The sequence below is a fragment of the Motacilla alba genome, chromosome 2 (assembly GCF_015832195.1).
Source record: "Motacilla alba alba isolate MOTALB_02 chromosome 2, Motacilla_alba_V1.0_pri, whole genome shotgun sequence".
NCBI lineage: Eukaryota > Metazoa > Chordata > Aves > Passeriformes > Motacillidae > Motacilla > Motacilla alba.
The window spans coordinates 144,248,773-144,266,292 of NC_052017.1; the positions used below are offsets into that span (position 1 = coordinate 144,248,773).

General features: G+C 42.0%; 1 long non-coding RNA gene across 1 annotated transcript; it reads left to right on the forward strand.

Moving 5' to 3' along the window:
• Positions 1-2,903: 2,903 nt before the first annotated feature.
• Positions 2,904-16,652, forward strand: LOC119712571. The gene is made up of 4 exons (XR_005259842.1): positions 2,904-8,288; positions 9,137-9,448; positions 14,908-15,005; positions 16,128-16,652. It is a non-coding gene; the product is annotated as an uncharacterized LOC119712571 (long non-coding RNA).
• Positions 16,653-17,520: the final 868 nt, after the last annotated feature.

Sequence of the window (17,520 nt, forward strand, 5' to 3'; positions counted from 1 at the left end):
CTCCACAAGAAAGGAAAATCCACTTTCCCTTCTCATTAGTATTTCTGCCTTTAGTGAAATAATGCTCACTGACAACTGCTTGTTCTTGCAGTTCTTCCTTTTAAGATCTTTGCCATCTGGGATGCCTAACTCTTCCTTTTCTAGGAGAAGACATTAACATCTGCTGACATTGACCTTGACCTCCTTTACATTGTAATATTCTTGAAGCATTGCATTCTGCATACTTCATACACCAAATCCAAAGAGTTATACAGTTTCTTCTCTTGAAAAGTGATATTTTTTGACTAGTCATGTCCTTAGGCTTCACTATCTATGAGGATAAAAATAAATTATGTTTATGTCACCAAACTACAATCCTGATTTTTGTAGGTAGTTCTGTGACTCCTTCATTAATTGTATTTTGGAGTTGAGTATATTATTAAATGAAAAATAGGTATATGACAGCTTTCTTATTTAAATGCATACTGGGAGTTGATGTTCTTGTTGTGCTTCTTCACAGCTTTTCCAGGATACAGCATCAAGATGGGCAGCCACAATGGACAAAATCTGTTTATATTGAATTTAACTTTTATTGTGCCAGCCTGAAATACTTGGCATTTCATAAAGTTTAAGACAACAACATCAAGCACATCACTGCTAAGCAAAAAGAAATTAAACAAGTTTAAAATTCCATAGGTCATATTCCACCATTAGTGCACTGGAGGAGCCCACAAACTGTTGGGATAATTGCTTTATCTCTCCACTTCTTTGTTTATTCTTCCTGATTTTTCTCTGCCTTAAATAAATCACATCTAAGCTTTGAAGCAAGCAGTTTCTCAGCTCAACATCTGTACAGTGCCCAGGGGGAATTCAGTCCTGCACTCTTCCTTTCAACTTCCACCTCCACAGGCAACAAAAATCAGGAATGGGGGTTCATTAATCCATAATGGCACAGCTGGCACCTAGCTTATCTTCCTTCAGACACCTCCACTGTAGGTTTGTTCATTTGAGATGGTCAGCTTGAGCTGTCTTTACAGTCAGTATGGAGAAGTAATAGGAGAAGCAATGGAATATTGATTGCTCTGTGTTGCTTTGGCTCTCAGCTTTAGGAAAAAAGGAACTGTGCCTTCAGCTGTCTGTACAGTGATTGCTGGCTCTTCACTGGGCACTACAGAATAGCCAGGTTAGGCAGAAGTGAGCAGTTTTAGTTAAGGGAAATAGTGTCACAGCTTGGTGATCATCTTCTGTTCACGGGCTCTCCTTCATGTGGGTAAATCAGTTTTTTGCTTGCTTTTCACCCTGGGAGCAGCACAGAGGAAGCTCAGCCAAAATGTTTCACAGTTACTCTGAGCCCTAGAGGAAATCTCACAGAAATCAATTCAACTGGACTTTGCAAATTTGAAGGACACTGTGGTCAAAAGAAGATGAATTTGAGGATGCCAGCATCTGATTTTATCTTTCTCTGCATTTAAACTAAAAATAGAAAGGGAAGCAGTTACAACAGAAGGTCTCATGTTAAAGTTGAGATTGATAACCCTCAGTACGTGGTGAGGGCATTCCCACCACAATAAATCCTTCAGAAACTGATTCTTGAACAACCCCAGAAGTCATGAAGGATGGAAGTGAGGTAACTCACAGTCTGTCACTCTGGCTCCAGTTGTCTGGGACCTGACCAAATATACAGATTTTTTTATTTTTTTCTTGAGACTTATTTTTGGTTCAAATGTGAAAGATATTAGAGATGTGGAAGATTTCATCAGAGCCTATTCAAGAATGGGTCTTCAGCTGGTGTTAACTGATATCACTCTTTTGAACCGATAAAAATATTATGCATCATATTCTCCTATAGTGCCTCTTTTTTCAAGCAAATAAACTTGCAGGCTAGGGAAAATGGCAGACAATGCTGCTGAAAAAAAATTATTTGAAATACCAGCATTTTTTTATAGTATCATCTCTACATTCCACAACAGCAAACAAAAGTAAAATGGGGTATAACATTTAGATTAAAAACCTGCTTCGATAACTCCTGAATGAAATGTCATTGCTTTAAGGATAATTGTACTATTTAAAGCATGTGACTCAGTTTTGTTTGCAGCTTGAGGAACACAATATTGTACAATGAAATGTTCTGCAATGTACAAATAAGGCTCGGTGCTATTTTGGAACTACTTATTTGAGCAAAGCTACCAAAGTAGAAATCATTTGCTTATGATCAGTGCTGTGTGTTCACTGCACCACAGGAGGTGACTTCTTCTAATTTCATTTTTGCCAGAGTTTAATTTCCATGTCACTGTTTATTTGTAAACATCAAGATGATACAGTCCAGATCTTTTGCATGATACTGTTCCTGAAACAACAGCTATCTGCAATTACAAGATTGAATTAGCTTCAATTTCATCATCATCATCTAACTCTGCTGAAATGCATGAATATATCTCCCTTAATAACTTGCGTCAGTCATTTCCAGGCATTGTGTCTTTATTTCTAAGATAAGGTAGAAATAAATAGTATTATTACTGCTGGGCAGAGCTTACACAGAGCCAAGGCCTTTCCTGCTCCTCACTCCACCCCATTAGTGGGGAGGCTTGGGGTGCACAAGGGGTTGGGAGGGGGCACAGCAGGGACAGCTGACCCCAACTAGCCCCAGGGAGGAGTCACACCACTTGATATCATGCTTAGTGTATAAAATTGGGGAAGAAGAAGCAAGGGGGGACATTTAGAGTCATGGCATTTGTCTCCCCAAATCTCAACTACATATGATGGAACCCTGCTGTCGTGGGGGTGGCTGAACACCTGCCTGCCCATGGGAAGTACTGAGTGAGTTCCTGGATCTGCTTTGCCTCTGTGCATGGCTTTTGCTTTACCTGTTAAGCTGTCTTTACTTCAACCCATGAGTTTTTACCCTTGTGAGCCTCTCCCCATCCCAGCAGGGCAGGCTAAGAAAGGGTCTCTGTGGGGTTGAGCTGCCAGCTGTGGTTAAACCACCACAAACTGGTACATCTGAGATCACAGAAATGGAGCACAGAGCGTGCATCATGATTCCTTGAAGAAAAAATAGCTCCCGTTTGACACCAACAACTGGCATGCAGTGTACAGATACATGAATATTGTCACAACGTTTTATCAACATGTGCTGAAAGTATTCATGCCATATATAGTCCTGGCCTTCATGACCTTACAGTAAGAAAAATTCTTACAATTCAAATTTCTTAAAATTCAAACTGAAAGAAAAAATGTTTTCCCTGATCCATGCTCCCAGTCTCATGTTGATGAGCAGCAGCATGTTTGTGGTGACCAACGCTTCTGTTGAACTATGAGATCCAGGGTCCCTAACACCACCTTTTAGTCTTTTTTTTTTGTCTCTCACAGTTCTTTCAGGGTGTCTAGGTTTCCAAAATGTATTTTTGTATTCCTTTGGGTCTGGCAGTGATCAGTGTCTCCATTCTGTCCCACCTCTGTGAATCTGTGAATCATCAGGTCATTCTTTATCCCTGGGTCTGGGTGTGTTGTGAAGCTGGAGGCAATATGCTGGGGTCTTGCTGTGTGCCCCAGACATTCTGAGAGCCCTGTCCCTGCTTTATGCTCCTGCTGGTGTCTCCAAACCCAGCCATCTTCCATTTCCACCACTCTTAGTCTTCCTATCACAGTGCTGCACACCTTGACTAACAAAGCTGTGTGGTCAACATCGAGTTAATCCTGCCAAGGAGTCATGCTTTGTTTCTTGATCATCTTTCAGCTCACCTAGTGCACTGCATTTCAATCTAATACAACGTGCAACACAGGACAAAATTTGATTTTTATGCATTTTTCTACTTGTTTAAAACCCTTGGGAGCTTCTTTTCATTTGCCAGGTAAGGTTGATTTTAATTTTCTTCAGCTATTGAGAATTAAATTTGTACCTAGTCTTTGCCTACTGGATATGGTCGCCACAATAAATCACATTTCTGATTAGCTGCTCCATTCTGAAATAGATATTTGAGGTGAAAGGAATCAACCTCTGATGAAAAATATGGTTTTTTGCCAGCAGCAGTAAGAGAACTTAGATTTGCCTACTCCAGTCAGTTGAATCTTTGTTAGTTTAGGTTGCAGAAGAACCTTTTACAGAAACACAGCTGGAACCATTTCCAAGTGCTCAGTGAACCATAAAGACCCACAGCATGCTCTGACTGTCCAACACTTGTCAAACACTTTCTGCTGGCCCAAGAAGGTACAGAAAACCAATGGGACTCCAGCCTGTGAGGCAATAAATAATGTGTATAATAAACTTGAATAGTCTGAGATTTAGAATGCTTAAAATGACTGATCTAAAAAACAAGATCCTTGCTGCCCTATTCAATATGATCTAGCACCAGAGAAGAAAGACAGTCTGCTCTCCTTTAACACTGTGGATATCCAAGGCCTGGGAGATCTCAGCCAGAACTTGTACTTGCCTTTGGAGTGGAACAAACTGCTACCCCAGCCCTGAAAACTTCAGGAAGATTGAGCTCTGAGTTTGGTGCATCTGCATCAGAACAAGAATGAAAGTTCACCTGACTGTTTCAGGGTTTGTTTTTTGTTTTTTTTGGTTTGGTTTGTTTTGTTGTTTTTTTTTTTAGAGAAAGACAGAAAGTTGAATAACTAAAGTATGATAAAAACATCTGCTTTTGTTTGGGGATGAGAGGAACAAACCACATTCTTCCTTTTATCTTTCCTCAAAAGCCCAGACACCTTCTGCTCAAACTGTAATGGCTTGCAGTATGTTTACCACTGTCGAAGCACAGAGGTGAGCATCAGGTATGCCACAGTTGGAACAGTTTCACCCTCTGACTTTTTTTTAATATAGCAGTACTTCAAACCCTTGGAAATCAAGAATGATTTGAGTGTGGGATAAAGGATTCTAATATTGCACAATGTATGAGCTCTTACAAAAAGGTGCTTAGGGATAGATATCCTATGTGAACAGTAGGCTGTGCTTTGAGATATTACCTTCCAGAACCACTGGTTTTATTTTATGTTTCCTAATCTCGTGGAAAGGAACCTTTTGGAAAGCTGTTGTTCCACTGTCTGGATGAGGAGCAGCAAGTAGTTTACAATGTTTATGGAAAAAGGACTCAACCTTTCATTTACAGCTGCAAGACAACACAAATGCCATGGAAAAGCAGTGTCCAAAACTGAGGCAAACAGTTTTTCCAGTGGTCACCACTGACTTGAAAGCCTTACAGAAGCAGCTGCTTCTGAATATCCTTTTAAGCCCATTGAGCCTTGATCCAGCTGTTAAAAATAACAATGTTTTTCATCCTCCATAATAATCGGATCTCACTGGGCAGCGCTGGAGGAGCAGTTGCATAAAAAAGCTTTGGTTACATAACAGAAGTGCACTGTACCTCCCGAGCCCCAGGGAAGCCGGGCAGGTCTGTGTGGCAGCCTCCAGCCCTCACAGCTCCCTGTGCTGACACTGGCACCTGCCAAGGGGCTCTGGCAGCCTCACCCCTTTGCAGAGAGCTGCAGAGTATTCTGCCACACCAGGGCTGGTGCTGCCTTGCCCTCCTGCAGAGGAAGGTCATGGGAAGAGTGTCTGCATCTCATGATCTGTGTATTATCTCAGTCCTCTGGTGACTCTGGCTTTGTACAGATATTCTGGGCTTGGCAGTCCTAAGCCTCTGCTCTCTCTGCTGCAGGGTCCCAGGGGGAGGCAGGGCACAGAGTGGGGCACTCGCATTTCCTGATGTTACACATGCATCCGTGCAGTCACCCTTCAGAGCCCCTCTGCTGATGTCTGGATCTCTGCAGCTGAGTGCCCACAACTCCCCTGGGATGATGCACCACTTCCCTTTCTCCTGCTTCCTCAGGAGCCAAGTTGACACCCACCTGGGATATGTTCCGTGGTGACATTTTTGGATTTAGAGATCAGGTGCTCCCCATCAGCAATGCAATTAAGTGCATGCACAAGCTGAAACATTCAGTCCCTCTGGAAGTCAGTAGGACATTTCACACCATTAAGTACTTCCCTGGATTGGTCTCAGACTGTGCATGAACTTTTCTATTTCTCTTACAACAAGATTAACTAAGAATGAATGAAAGTGGAAACAGCTAAAACTTTCTTTTTAAAGAAGCTGAAAACGAAGACAAATATTTCCCTGAAGATTTACCAGCAGTAAGTTTGGATAAATTCTTGTGGAAAAATATGAGACCTATTTCCACAAAGGTTTCCTACCTATTTTAAACAACAAACTTCAGCTGATATTGTTTTGTATGCACAGAACTGCACCACATGCTGCAGTTGGGTTTTACAGGATGTAATAATCCAGAGGCAAAGTAATAACTGTCTTAACTAAGAGAAATTAATTTAGTTGATCTTAACTGAACATGTAGGCAAGATGGGGTTTGTTCTATTATTATCTCATGCCAGGAAAACTCCAAAGAGTTGAGAGAAGAGACTTATCCTGTGAAACACCTGATAAATGCACTGCACCTCAGGGCATTTTTTTTTTAGGTCTTTGAAGTCACATCAGCCTGGTTTGTGTGAAATGCAGTAAAGATGGGCACTGTTGGGCACTGTTAGCTATTCTGTGTTTCATTGCTCAGAACAGCTTTCTTTTTCCAATGCTGACTGTGACTAAAGCCAACCTGCTGCTATGAAAGGGTAAATTGCCTCTTTGAGAGCCCTTTGGCAGATACAGTGTGTGAAAAGAGCATCCAGGCATTTTGGTTACTCACCATTATACCACAGGAATGTTGAAGAGTTTCCAGTTTGGAAAGCACAGCACCAGGACCACACCCTCTGAACAGGTTAAAGGAGGACATTAATGCTGGACTACTCATTTTCCTCAAAAACTGCCTGTCCCTAATCTTCAGTGGTACCCACCATGGGCAGAACTCGGAGGAAGATTGCCAAAATCTGTGTTGCTGAATGTGTGGTAGGTAGAAAGGCTGTGCTTGAGTGAATGATCAGTCTGAAGCAGGTGCCTTCAGATGGATGAGTGAGGCTCTGCTTGTCACCTGAAGCCTTTGGAAGAAAGAACCATTGGATGTTATGCAGGTCCAGAAAGTCCAAGCAAGAGCATCTCAGGACTTGCTGAGAATGTTTGATAAATCTCAGCAGTAAATAGATTCATCTGGGAAGATCACCAGACATTTCTCTTCTCTTTTCAGCTGTACATGGGCTCTGTCAGATGCTATGGCTTCAGTGAGATCTCTGAGAAAGCAAACCCATCTCAAATAAAAGCTCACAGGTCTGGATTAAAATCATGGAAACTTAAATTGGCATATTTCACACAGCCCTGATATTTTCCTTCCTCCTGACTGCAGTTTCTATCATTTAGGGTACCATTTGCTCAATTTATTACAATGTGCTTTTGGTTTCATCCTCCCACTTTGCAACCTTGGTGCATTTTGTTCCCATGAAGGATCACAATATAAATCACTAGGTCAGGGAATAATGAGTTTAGTATTTTTTAAAAGCCTCCCACTGTAAGTCAGGATATCGACTCATCATTCAGCAGGTGATGGGATATAATAAGGGGACATTTTTTCCTTTAATTGCTGTTGAAAATGGAAGAAGGGCAACAGAAAGACTTAGTTTTCTGAGACAAGGATCTCAGCTTCACTAGGCTTTAGTTCACTAGGAATCACCTAATAGGCTTGAGCATAAAGAGCTGGACAAAGCCAAAAGGAAAAATAAACTGATGAAAGACTCCAGCAGGACTTTGCCTTCCTAGTCTGAAAAATAGATTAAATATGATTATACCATTACGTAAATAGACAGTGAGAAAAGGCTGACCTTGTGGTCTGTGAGTTGAATGGAATGGAGCATCTCCTGGTTTCCAACCCTATCTCTTCCAGACTTGTTTGCTCATGACAGCAGGGGTGAATGTTCAAAGAACCACAAACACAAAGGCCAGGAGAGACCTCACTGAACTGCTGCAAACCCAGTTATGAGGTGGTTTTGCCCAGTACTTTCTGCACTGAGCCAGTTGAGTATGGTGAAGGTGATCAAGGACACAGTGGATTTTTTTTCTCAGATGAGAGGGTAAAGTGGTATCATAAGGTCTAAGGAAGGCAGTAGAATCTCTCTCAGAATCAATATGCAGATGAAAATCCTGCCACCAGGATTTTGTGTCTCCCTGAGAGGAGAACTCTGAGTTCCTGCCTAGCCTTCAGTGGGAACAGAATCATCACCTTTTAACAAGCTCATTCCTACCTGTGGCTGCTGCCAAGTCCACCCCTGGCCCAACCCAACGGAGTCACCCAGGGCCTGTGTCAATGCCACCTCCAGCTACTGACCCTGCAGCCACCAAAAAGACATCAAGATTCGACAAATATTCTTGCAGGTAGATTTTGTGATAACGAATCCTTTGACTGTACTAGGAAGGAAAATCAATGTGATGGTTGATAAATTATTATAATAAAACTATTTTTGAGTCTTTCCATTCCTTTAAATAAAACTTAATAGATATCACACTGCCAAAAGGGTAGGGAAATACATTGTGTGGCAGGTGGGATAATCTCAGAATTGAAAAGGTTTTGACAGACAAAAAGTTACATTTTTAAACATCCTATGCACAGATGTTACAGCACCTGAAGGAGTTGAGTGGCCATTTCTCTAGTGAAATGATGCTAAATTGTTGTAATCCACAGCAGCTTTATGTAACATGTTATTTATTATACATTAATTCAAGGAATTCCCCTATTCAAATAAGTATTAGATATACTCAAAAAAGCTCCCCTGTTCACCAACCACTTTATAGAAGTGGCTTTATTCCTTGAAACAAACAAAAACACACCAAAACCTACCCAAATCTAAACTACTCACAACAACCTTCCCAGAAAAGTTCAACCAGGCATGCAGAAATTAAAGCTCAAGAACAAAGAAAGTATTTTTCTTGTTTGTTTCCCCTGGCCCTCTGCTTTCCCCTCACTCCCTCCTACCTGCAGCTCTCTTATCTGCAGCTCATTCTTTCTCTCTTCTGTTTGACCTGAGGTCAAATGTATCATTGTTTCCATTATATCCTTCAGTATTTTGCATTTCCCTGTGAAGTCCTCACTCAGTTTGCTCTTTACTAAAGATTAAAGAAGATTGTTTTTCATGCTGTTTTGAGGGACAGGAGCATGAATATCTGCAAATGCCTCCAGTACATTCTTGTGCCAGTCTCACTCTCTGTGCCTTCTCCACTTCTAGGAGGAAAAACTGCCAGAAACTGTCCCTGGAGTATCTCTCCCTTTGTACACTGAGGGAGATGAGCACATTTGCAGAATTAATGGGCTGTGATGACATCCCAGTGACCCTGAGAAAGTTACTGATGCACTTAGAGACAACAGGGCAGGATGACAGACAAGATACTTGAAATACCTGAATCCTGCTCTGGCACTTCCTGATCTGCAGCAAGGCTCAGCCCAGAAGGAAACTCACATCAACCAGTCTGCAACTTCCCCTCCCAAGCTGAGCAGAGGGGAAAACCGATATGGATCTTGTGTCAGCTGCTGTCTGCAGGTCAGTATCTTCTGCATTTACAATATAGGGAATGACACAGCTCATGGATTTGGCTTTCAGGATGGAAGGGAGAACTTTCATGGGTATTGCCTTGTCCTAGTGCCAATTAGTAGGACAGTAAAAGCCAGCTATCTGCAGGGATGATATTGGGAGCTCCAATGGATGTGCATGAGGATAATATTGTGGACAAGATTTCTGAGGTTTGCAGAGGTGTGGAGTTTAAAAAGAAAATAATATTGCCTGAAGTGTAGGGGAGAATGAAAAAGGAAAGTTAGCCAGGGAGATGGCAGGAGTGGGGAGTTCCCCAGATGAGTACATTGTGTGAAGAAATATCCTGCTCTGATTGCTTTGGTGTGGACTTGCAGCTGATTTATTTGAGAGCCCCTAGCTGTCAACTGGCAGGGACTGTGAATAATTTTTCTCTCATCACCAACTCACTGGGACTCATCATTTTATATGACTTCCATAGTTCCCCCTTCACTGTTTCTTCTACCCTTGCAGTTTGATGAACACTAATCTCCTTAGCTGCTGTTCATTTCCTCAAATCAAATTTTCCTTCCCTTTGAACATTTTCCACTTTCTAGAGAGATTTTGCACAGTCTACTCAAATGTGCAGGCTTGATCTGTGTTTTACCATAACAAAGTTCTTTGCTCTTTTCCCTATTTCTTTTCTAACAATTCAACTTTTTTTTTTTTTTCCTGTATTTTTTTTTTTTTTTCTTTTTTGGGAGGGGTGGAGGGAAGAAAAGGTTGGCTCCTCAGCACTGAGCTGCTTTTTCCACACAATTATCTGTGACGTAGGGCATGAACACAAGGGCCAGGAGGGAGAAAGAAGTGCTGGAATGAGACTGTTCAGGGTGAGACATGTGGATCAGACATGCTGACTGCCAGGGACCAGTGGATGCACAGCATGTCCAGTGATGAACCTGGATGGGGAAAAGGCTCCACTGAGATGCAAAAAGAAGGACACCCAAGTCACCCAGACTGGGTCTCAGGAACAGCCTACTCTGCTCTCCTTCCTTTCTACCTTCTGTCATTTTTCCCAGCTCCTCCTTTTCTCCTCTGCACTCCTCTGTCCCAGGGAAGCTGGGGAAGCATGACAGCCTGTCAGTGATGGAGGGCTTATGGGAAGGGCTAATTGCTTCCTCTGCTTTGTTCAGATGTACAAATAGACCATTACTTACAATCATTACCCAGTCATCATCCATCATGCAGACTAGTTCTATTTTCCATGCACTAAATATGTCACAGGCCCCAAATTTGTCACTAATTGTACAAAAGGCCTGTGCAGGCCTGTGTTAGGAGACAGTAATTTGTTAACATAAGATATGGGACTTTGACTTTATCTCAAATTTCCAAATGTTACTGAGGCAGTTAAATTTCTTATTTGTTTAAGAGGCAGCACAATCCTCAACTTTCTGTCACTTTTATGAAACCATATATAAGTCACAGCAATTCCCATGTTAGAACATTGCTTTCTGTTATAACTATAATGTAATAACATAATAATTTATTATTAATATATATAACTATAATATTTCAATAACTATAATAGCTAAACTATAAAGTGCAATGCTGAAAAAGATGGCCATTTCTTCCATTTATATTTAAAATTTTTCACTTGAATTTTCCTCATCTTATTGGTTCCCAACCAATTTAAACTGTGTATAAGAGTTGCTAATTTTTTCATCAGTTCATGATGCTTTGTGGCAGCAGAAGCACAAACAAAACAGTGAAAAACTGGAAAAAAAAAGTTTGAAGGTCCTACTCTCACTCTCAATTACATTTAGGCAATTACAACAAAACACAGTAGAGCTTCAGAGCAGTATAGGGGCAGGAACTGACCTCAGATTAATCTTTGCAGCCAGAATATCTGTAACTGTTAAATTTTTTCATTTTCATCTTGTAGCAAGACATAGAGCCAAAATGTGCTCTTCAGTCCCTACCCTGCTTTGGGTACTGTGCAGGCTGAGGGGATGTTTCAGCTAGAAAAATGCCTTAAAAGGCATGATTCAAACTGTTTAGCTTCATTTTTCCATATAAAGGTACATAGATACAATGGTTAGCCACTGGCCAGTGTGAAAACTTGACAGCTTGACAATGTCTCTTTGCTTTAAGGATATTTTACACTTTTTCTTGAAGGTTTTGGAAAACATGAGTGTGCTGTAACACACCATTTAAACGTGAGAGATTTCCAGGTCTAGTTGAAATGCTAACTGGATTGTGTACATGCCAGCTATCAACATACATTCACATGTAAGAGAAAACTGAGTGTCAGCATCAAAGAAGTACCTGATCCTTGAGCTCCTCTGGCCTGGTCTGGGTGTGAGCTACCACTGAACAAAGCTCTTTCTGGACCAACTTATTCCCTCCCTGATATCATCATTTCCTGCAAGTTATTTTAGGGTTGGACTCAATAATCTCGAAGAACTTTTTCCAGCCTGAATGGTTCTATGATTATATTGGACTCCCTGGTGATCAAACCTTTTTTTTTTTTTTTTTCTTGGAGCTGCACAAAAGACTTCAATGGGAAGGGAGGCAGCACCAAGGGGCTGAGGCACACACAGTGCAGACTCTAGCTGGAGAGTGGAGAGTGCTGTAACCTCCAAGTGCTCTCAGGCTCATAGTCACCTGCCTCTCAACAGGTCCAATTTGTTGGGGCAGTGATCTGCCAAGGCGATTATGAAGTGTCCTGCTTCAGCAACAGCTTGGGTGTGGTGATCTTGGGAATCTCTGCAAGGAGCTCTCCAATGTAAAACATGCCCCATAAACATGGATAACACATCCAGGCACAGGAGGAGATGATGCAAAGATGCCCCAGCCAAGATGCTCATGACAGGTCTATCTTCCTCTTTCATTGCAAAGTCCATGAGCTGCCAGTGAACAGACTTAAAGCACTGATCTACAGCCAAAGCTGACAGCACAGTGGGCAGTACTGAACCTCCAAACCTCTGTGTAACATAAATTGTCTGCCATTCCCAGAGGTCATCTTGTCACTAAACTCAGAAATTTATCTGCAGTTTGCCATGGAGCACCTGAAGAGTGTTACCAACCAATTAAATCTACATTTATGTAGGTTAAAGAATGTCTTTTCCTGCTGAAGCTGTTCACCCACCCTGTCAGCCTGGTCATGACGTCAAGGCAATTGAAGCCAGAGCTGTCCCTCAGCTCTCCAGGTTGCTGTGACAGTGACCTGGGTCAGCCAGCACAAAGCTCAGGCCCTGACTGAATTTGCCAGGCCTTTCAAATAGGATTTTCTGCCAGTGCCAAATCCAAGCTACTGCAGCCAGGTTATTATTTAAATACATTACCTAAGTTAATGCATTTAAAAGTACATTATGCCATGGTCAATGATGGAGGTACTCAGTCATGCCATGGTAAAAAGGATTAAGAAGTAAAAAAGATAGGGCTACCAAAAGAAATGGCTTTCTTTTTATCTTGTGATATTTTCAAAGAAATTAATTTTTGGGGGGTGCTTAATACTAGTTTTAGTCCTTCACAGTTACAAATAGTAAAAAGTGCTACTTAGGAAGGAAGGAAACCACTCATCCCTGGTTCCTAGTAAAATCCACCCTGAAAGCACCAAGATAAGATAATAATGACAAGATTTGTATGCTCAGCACAGACTCTGCTTTCTGAGTTGGTTAGAGCAGCACAAATAACAGTTTTGAGCACCCATATTCTGAAGGGTGAATAATTCATATCCCTCCCAGTCCCCTGCTTTCCAGATTATGCGGATATTTTTTCCTCATGTTTGCTTGAGTCTGTGAATCTCTAAGTCATGTACATGCTGCCAGTTACCTTTCAGAGCCGTGTGTAACGTGGCAGAGATTTGCTGGCTGAATGAGTGCTGTCAGAGTTGACAAATTCAAACCTTTGTGTGCTGTACTTCAGCAGGGTCACCGTGAGGGATGGGAGACATCTCCTTCCTCACTTTGCAGATTGATCTGTTCCATTTAACAGTGTTTGGAAAATGGTTACTTTGTGCTCCAGGGGAATGGTTTTCTACTGTGTCCTTAAATCTAGGGGCAAAAATTATCTGTCTATCTATCTATCTATCTATCTATCTATCTATCTATCTATCTATCTATCCATCTATCTAATCTAGAGATATATATAGATATATAGATATATATAGATATATAAAGATATCCCCAAAAGTACCCCACAAAAATAATCTGAAAAACTTCAGTGCCAACAGTGTAAGAGAAGCTGAAGAGACACCACAGAAGGACTTTTATCATGGAATTTCCTCCTGAAACCTGAGATCCTTTGCTCCCTTCAGTGTCACCAATCACACAGAAGCCCAAGTTTGAAAGTTCAGAGATGTAACTTCTTGGAAGCCCTCTGCTATGTCACAACCTCCCTTAAATGTGCCCACTTGCTTCCTCATCTGAAGTGTACACCCTCCACTGAGAAAGTAATTCTATTTCAAATGCCAGTACATTTCTGAATATCAAACATAACTTTGAGCTCAGAGAGCTGTGTTCTTGCCTCATACCTTAGAGTTTAGCAACTTTCAGAGGATGTCTGGTGGGAAGGTCCATGCTGAGCTGGCCAAGGTGTGCTGTTGTAAGGACAGTGCAAGATTTACAGGACCTGAAATCTCTCCTTACTTGGTTCAGATGTCTAAACACAGGCTTCTAATGCAGTTTGGCTCCCTTCACATAACCCAGATGCCTTCCAGCTGCCTCTCCAGGGGACACAGCTTTTCCATGACCCCATGTCATCATGTCTGCCAGTGTTGTGTTAATATCTAGGAGAGCAGAAAAAGCCTAAACCAGACACCTGAAAATTATGTGGTGCATCCTGAATTGTATAAAAGTGGCACTAGCCACCCTCATCAAAACAACTGGGTGTTACTGCAAGTGCTTTGCAAGTGGTCACAGAGAGGCACAGACCACACACATGCCCTTCCCCAAAGCAGGGCTGCTCTGACAGTGCAGGTGGGTTCTGCTCACCAAGGGCAGCACCATGAGGATAGTGCCTTTGTGTCATGTGTCACAATAATTCTACATTAATTTCTGTGTCATCCTTTCAGCATGGGAGGCAGAAAAACTCTGCTTTTTCTTTTCACAGCACAATTGCCTGCCTTTTCCTAGCTCTGTTTTTACCATTTGAACAAAAACCCATTTACAGTGATTTGTACTTTAAGGCGAGTTGAGTTGATTAGAGCCATATTTTCCAATTGACATTTGCTTTGTCCTTGTTAGTCATCATTTGTAATATGCTATTGTCTTTAAGTGATCATAATTATAAAAAAAAAAAAATGGTTATGCACTTCCAGGAGTTTTCCAACCCATTACCACTAATTAAGAACACTGCTTAATGTAAGCTCGACCGCTGGCATACACCTAGAGAAGTTTCATTTCCTAGTCATTGCTGGTGTTCCCAGTGCAAGCTGTCCATAGGAGACACAAGCACTTTTTATTCCTCTTTTAAAACAAGTTTGTTTCCAGGGTGGAGAGCCTCTTGTCACTGGTTCAACAAATCAAGCAAGGGGAAGAGCAGGCAAACGGGGCAAAAAAGCAAGATGATCTTGCAGTCGATGCAGCATGTATGTAACATTTGCTTTTCCTTCTTTTCCAGCTGTGTTTTTTCCCCCAGGTTTTAACATCTGCTTTTTTAGAAATTCAGGTTCTTTTGCTCTAAATTTCCCTGCCTTAACTCAGGTAAATTAAGCTTTCATTTCCTCAGCTGTTCTTCTGTTTCAATGGGGACAAAGCTTTGCCAGAGCAGATGTAGCAAAAATGATTTTTCCAAAGAAAACTGCTCATTTCCTGAGGAAGTGTGCTTTGCACTCCCAGCTAATGTAGCCATTTGACAGTCTTACTGAAGATTTCTGCCTTCTGCATGCCATGCGAGTGAGGAAGATTTAATTAACTCAAAGCACAAGGAACTCATCAGATAAAGAATGCTATTTAATAGCAAAGCCATGATATATTAGGGTTTCTTGTCATTACTGTTTTAATACTGTAATTATTCTTACAATAGTTTATGGTTTTATGGTTCACTCCTTTTTCCTGTTGGTGTGTTAAACAAAGCTCCATTTACTGTTTTACCATGATTTCTGCCTGTTGCTCATCTCTTCCCCCACTAGTAACTGTATTTAGAAATACAAGGAGATATACAGAGGGGAAACCTGTCTAAACCAAATAGTTCAGAGTCAAAAACCAAAAAAAAAGACAAAAGAAAATAAAAGAGGCAACATAGGGAAATTCAAATATTGCTCTGGTGGGTTGAAAGCAGTAGCTTTGCCCAATTTGCTTCTCCTGTGCTGCTTCAGTTCAAGGGCTTGGATCAATAGAAAATCATTCACTGGCTCCACTGGGCTTTTGCTCAGGTCCTATGTACAATTCCAGTGCCTAATGAGCTCTGGGAAGGGCAGCAAGCCATGCAGGCAGGACCCAGGGACAGCTCTTGCAGCTCTCTCAGATGAACACAATGAGCAAAACTTTGCAGGTTTGAATGGCCACTGGGTTCACATGAGGACGTGTTCCACACATCAAAGTGCATGTGGCACCACAGTATAAAAGGACCTCTATTTTTAACATGGGCTTGAGTTTTTAAGTGAAATGAGTCTCACAGTAACAGGCCTAACAGACCTTGAGCCAGGGCTGGCTCAAACGCTGGTAGGAGAGTGCACCTGATTTAAACACTTGCTTCTTCTGCTTTCCAGCAGGAAGAACAGGAAGAGCTGAAGAGCAAGAGCAGTGCTTGTGGCAGGATCTGCAGAACTCTTCACGCTGCAAGTGAAAGTAAGAGAGGAAGAGCAGCCCTTTGAAGTCCCCCCACCCTTCCTGTGTCTCAGCAACAGAGACATAGAGAAGAGAGGTCCAAATGCAATTACTTTTACCACCAGGATGAAGAGAAATACCATGTCAGTACAACAACATGTTTTATCATCACCCTGTCTCCAAGTCCTACCAGGGCTCTGGTACAGTCCTGTGCAGTCAGAATTGAGGGGGGCTTGCAATTCAAGCAAGGCTGTAGGCACACCAGGGAGTTGAGATTCATGTGGCTGCAAGCACCTTGGAAAGGCTTCACAAGGCTGTGAATCGATTATAGGCCACTTTCAGGGTCATCTTGATTATAGAAAAAATAAATGCTGGGTCACCTGTTGTCAGAACCCAGGACATCCCTCTGGGTGCCCTGGATGGCCCGAGCTGCTGGCAGGGGGCTCTGAGATCCTGGCATGCAGCCAAGGACACGTGGGGTTTCGATCTTAGCCCGTGGAGCAAATTACCAACTCTGTATGAAGAATTCCAAGCCACACAAGTTTAGGTAGTATAATAGAGATAAACACAAAGTGAAAGGAAGGATTTTTGAGTGCTGTACAAGGGGGTTTTAAGCCTTATACATAGGGGTCCGAGTTTTGTACATGGGGGTCAGAAGTTCTAAGATGGAGGAATCAGGGCATGCCTTGTCTTTCTTCCTAGCCTCCATGATTTGGGTGATGTTGGCACTTTAAGATTGGTTTAGAATAGAAGCTGACTGTCTAACATAGGTGATAGCTATTGGAAGGGAATTGTAAATATAGTACACGTAGTTTTTAGTATAAAAGATAGCACCAGCCTCGGGGGCAGAGAGTGTGCAGAGTGTGCCTTTGGCTGACCTGCTGAGCAGACCGCAGCAGCCCAGAAGAAAATCTCTAAGATAATTTACAATAAACAACCTTGAGACCAGATGATTGAGTCTTTCTTTGAAGGCATGGGTTGGAGCAGAGACTTTTTCACCTTTCGGGGTCACCCTGACCAGGGGGAGACTCCAACACTGGCGTCCCTGGGTGGGCTGGAGACTCCGACAACGTGTCAGAGCAGCAAGGGCAGCAGCTGTGCCAAAGGCTTTGCTGAGCTCATGCAAACCTGGATACAGCTGCAGTGAGAAGGTGTAAAGGAAAAAAAAGCCTGTGATGTGGCCATGAACAGGCAACAGCTGGGGCCACCTTCATGGAAAAAAATAATTCTCCAATTCTTGTTTTATGTCATAAATTGCTCACAACTTAAATAATTCCATTAATTTTTTTTTAAGTTGATGTCAGCCTAAGCTGAAAGCTTTCTTGTGACTTAGGA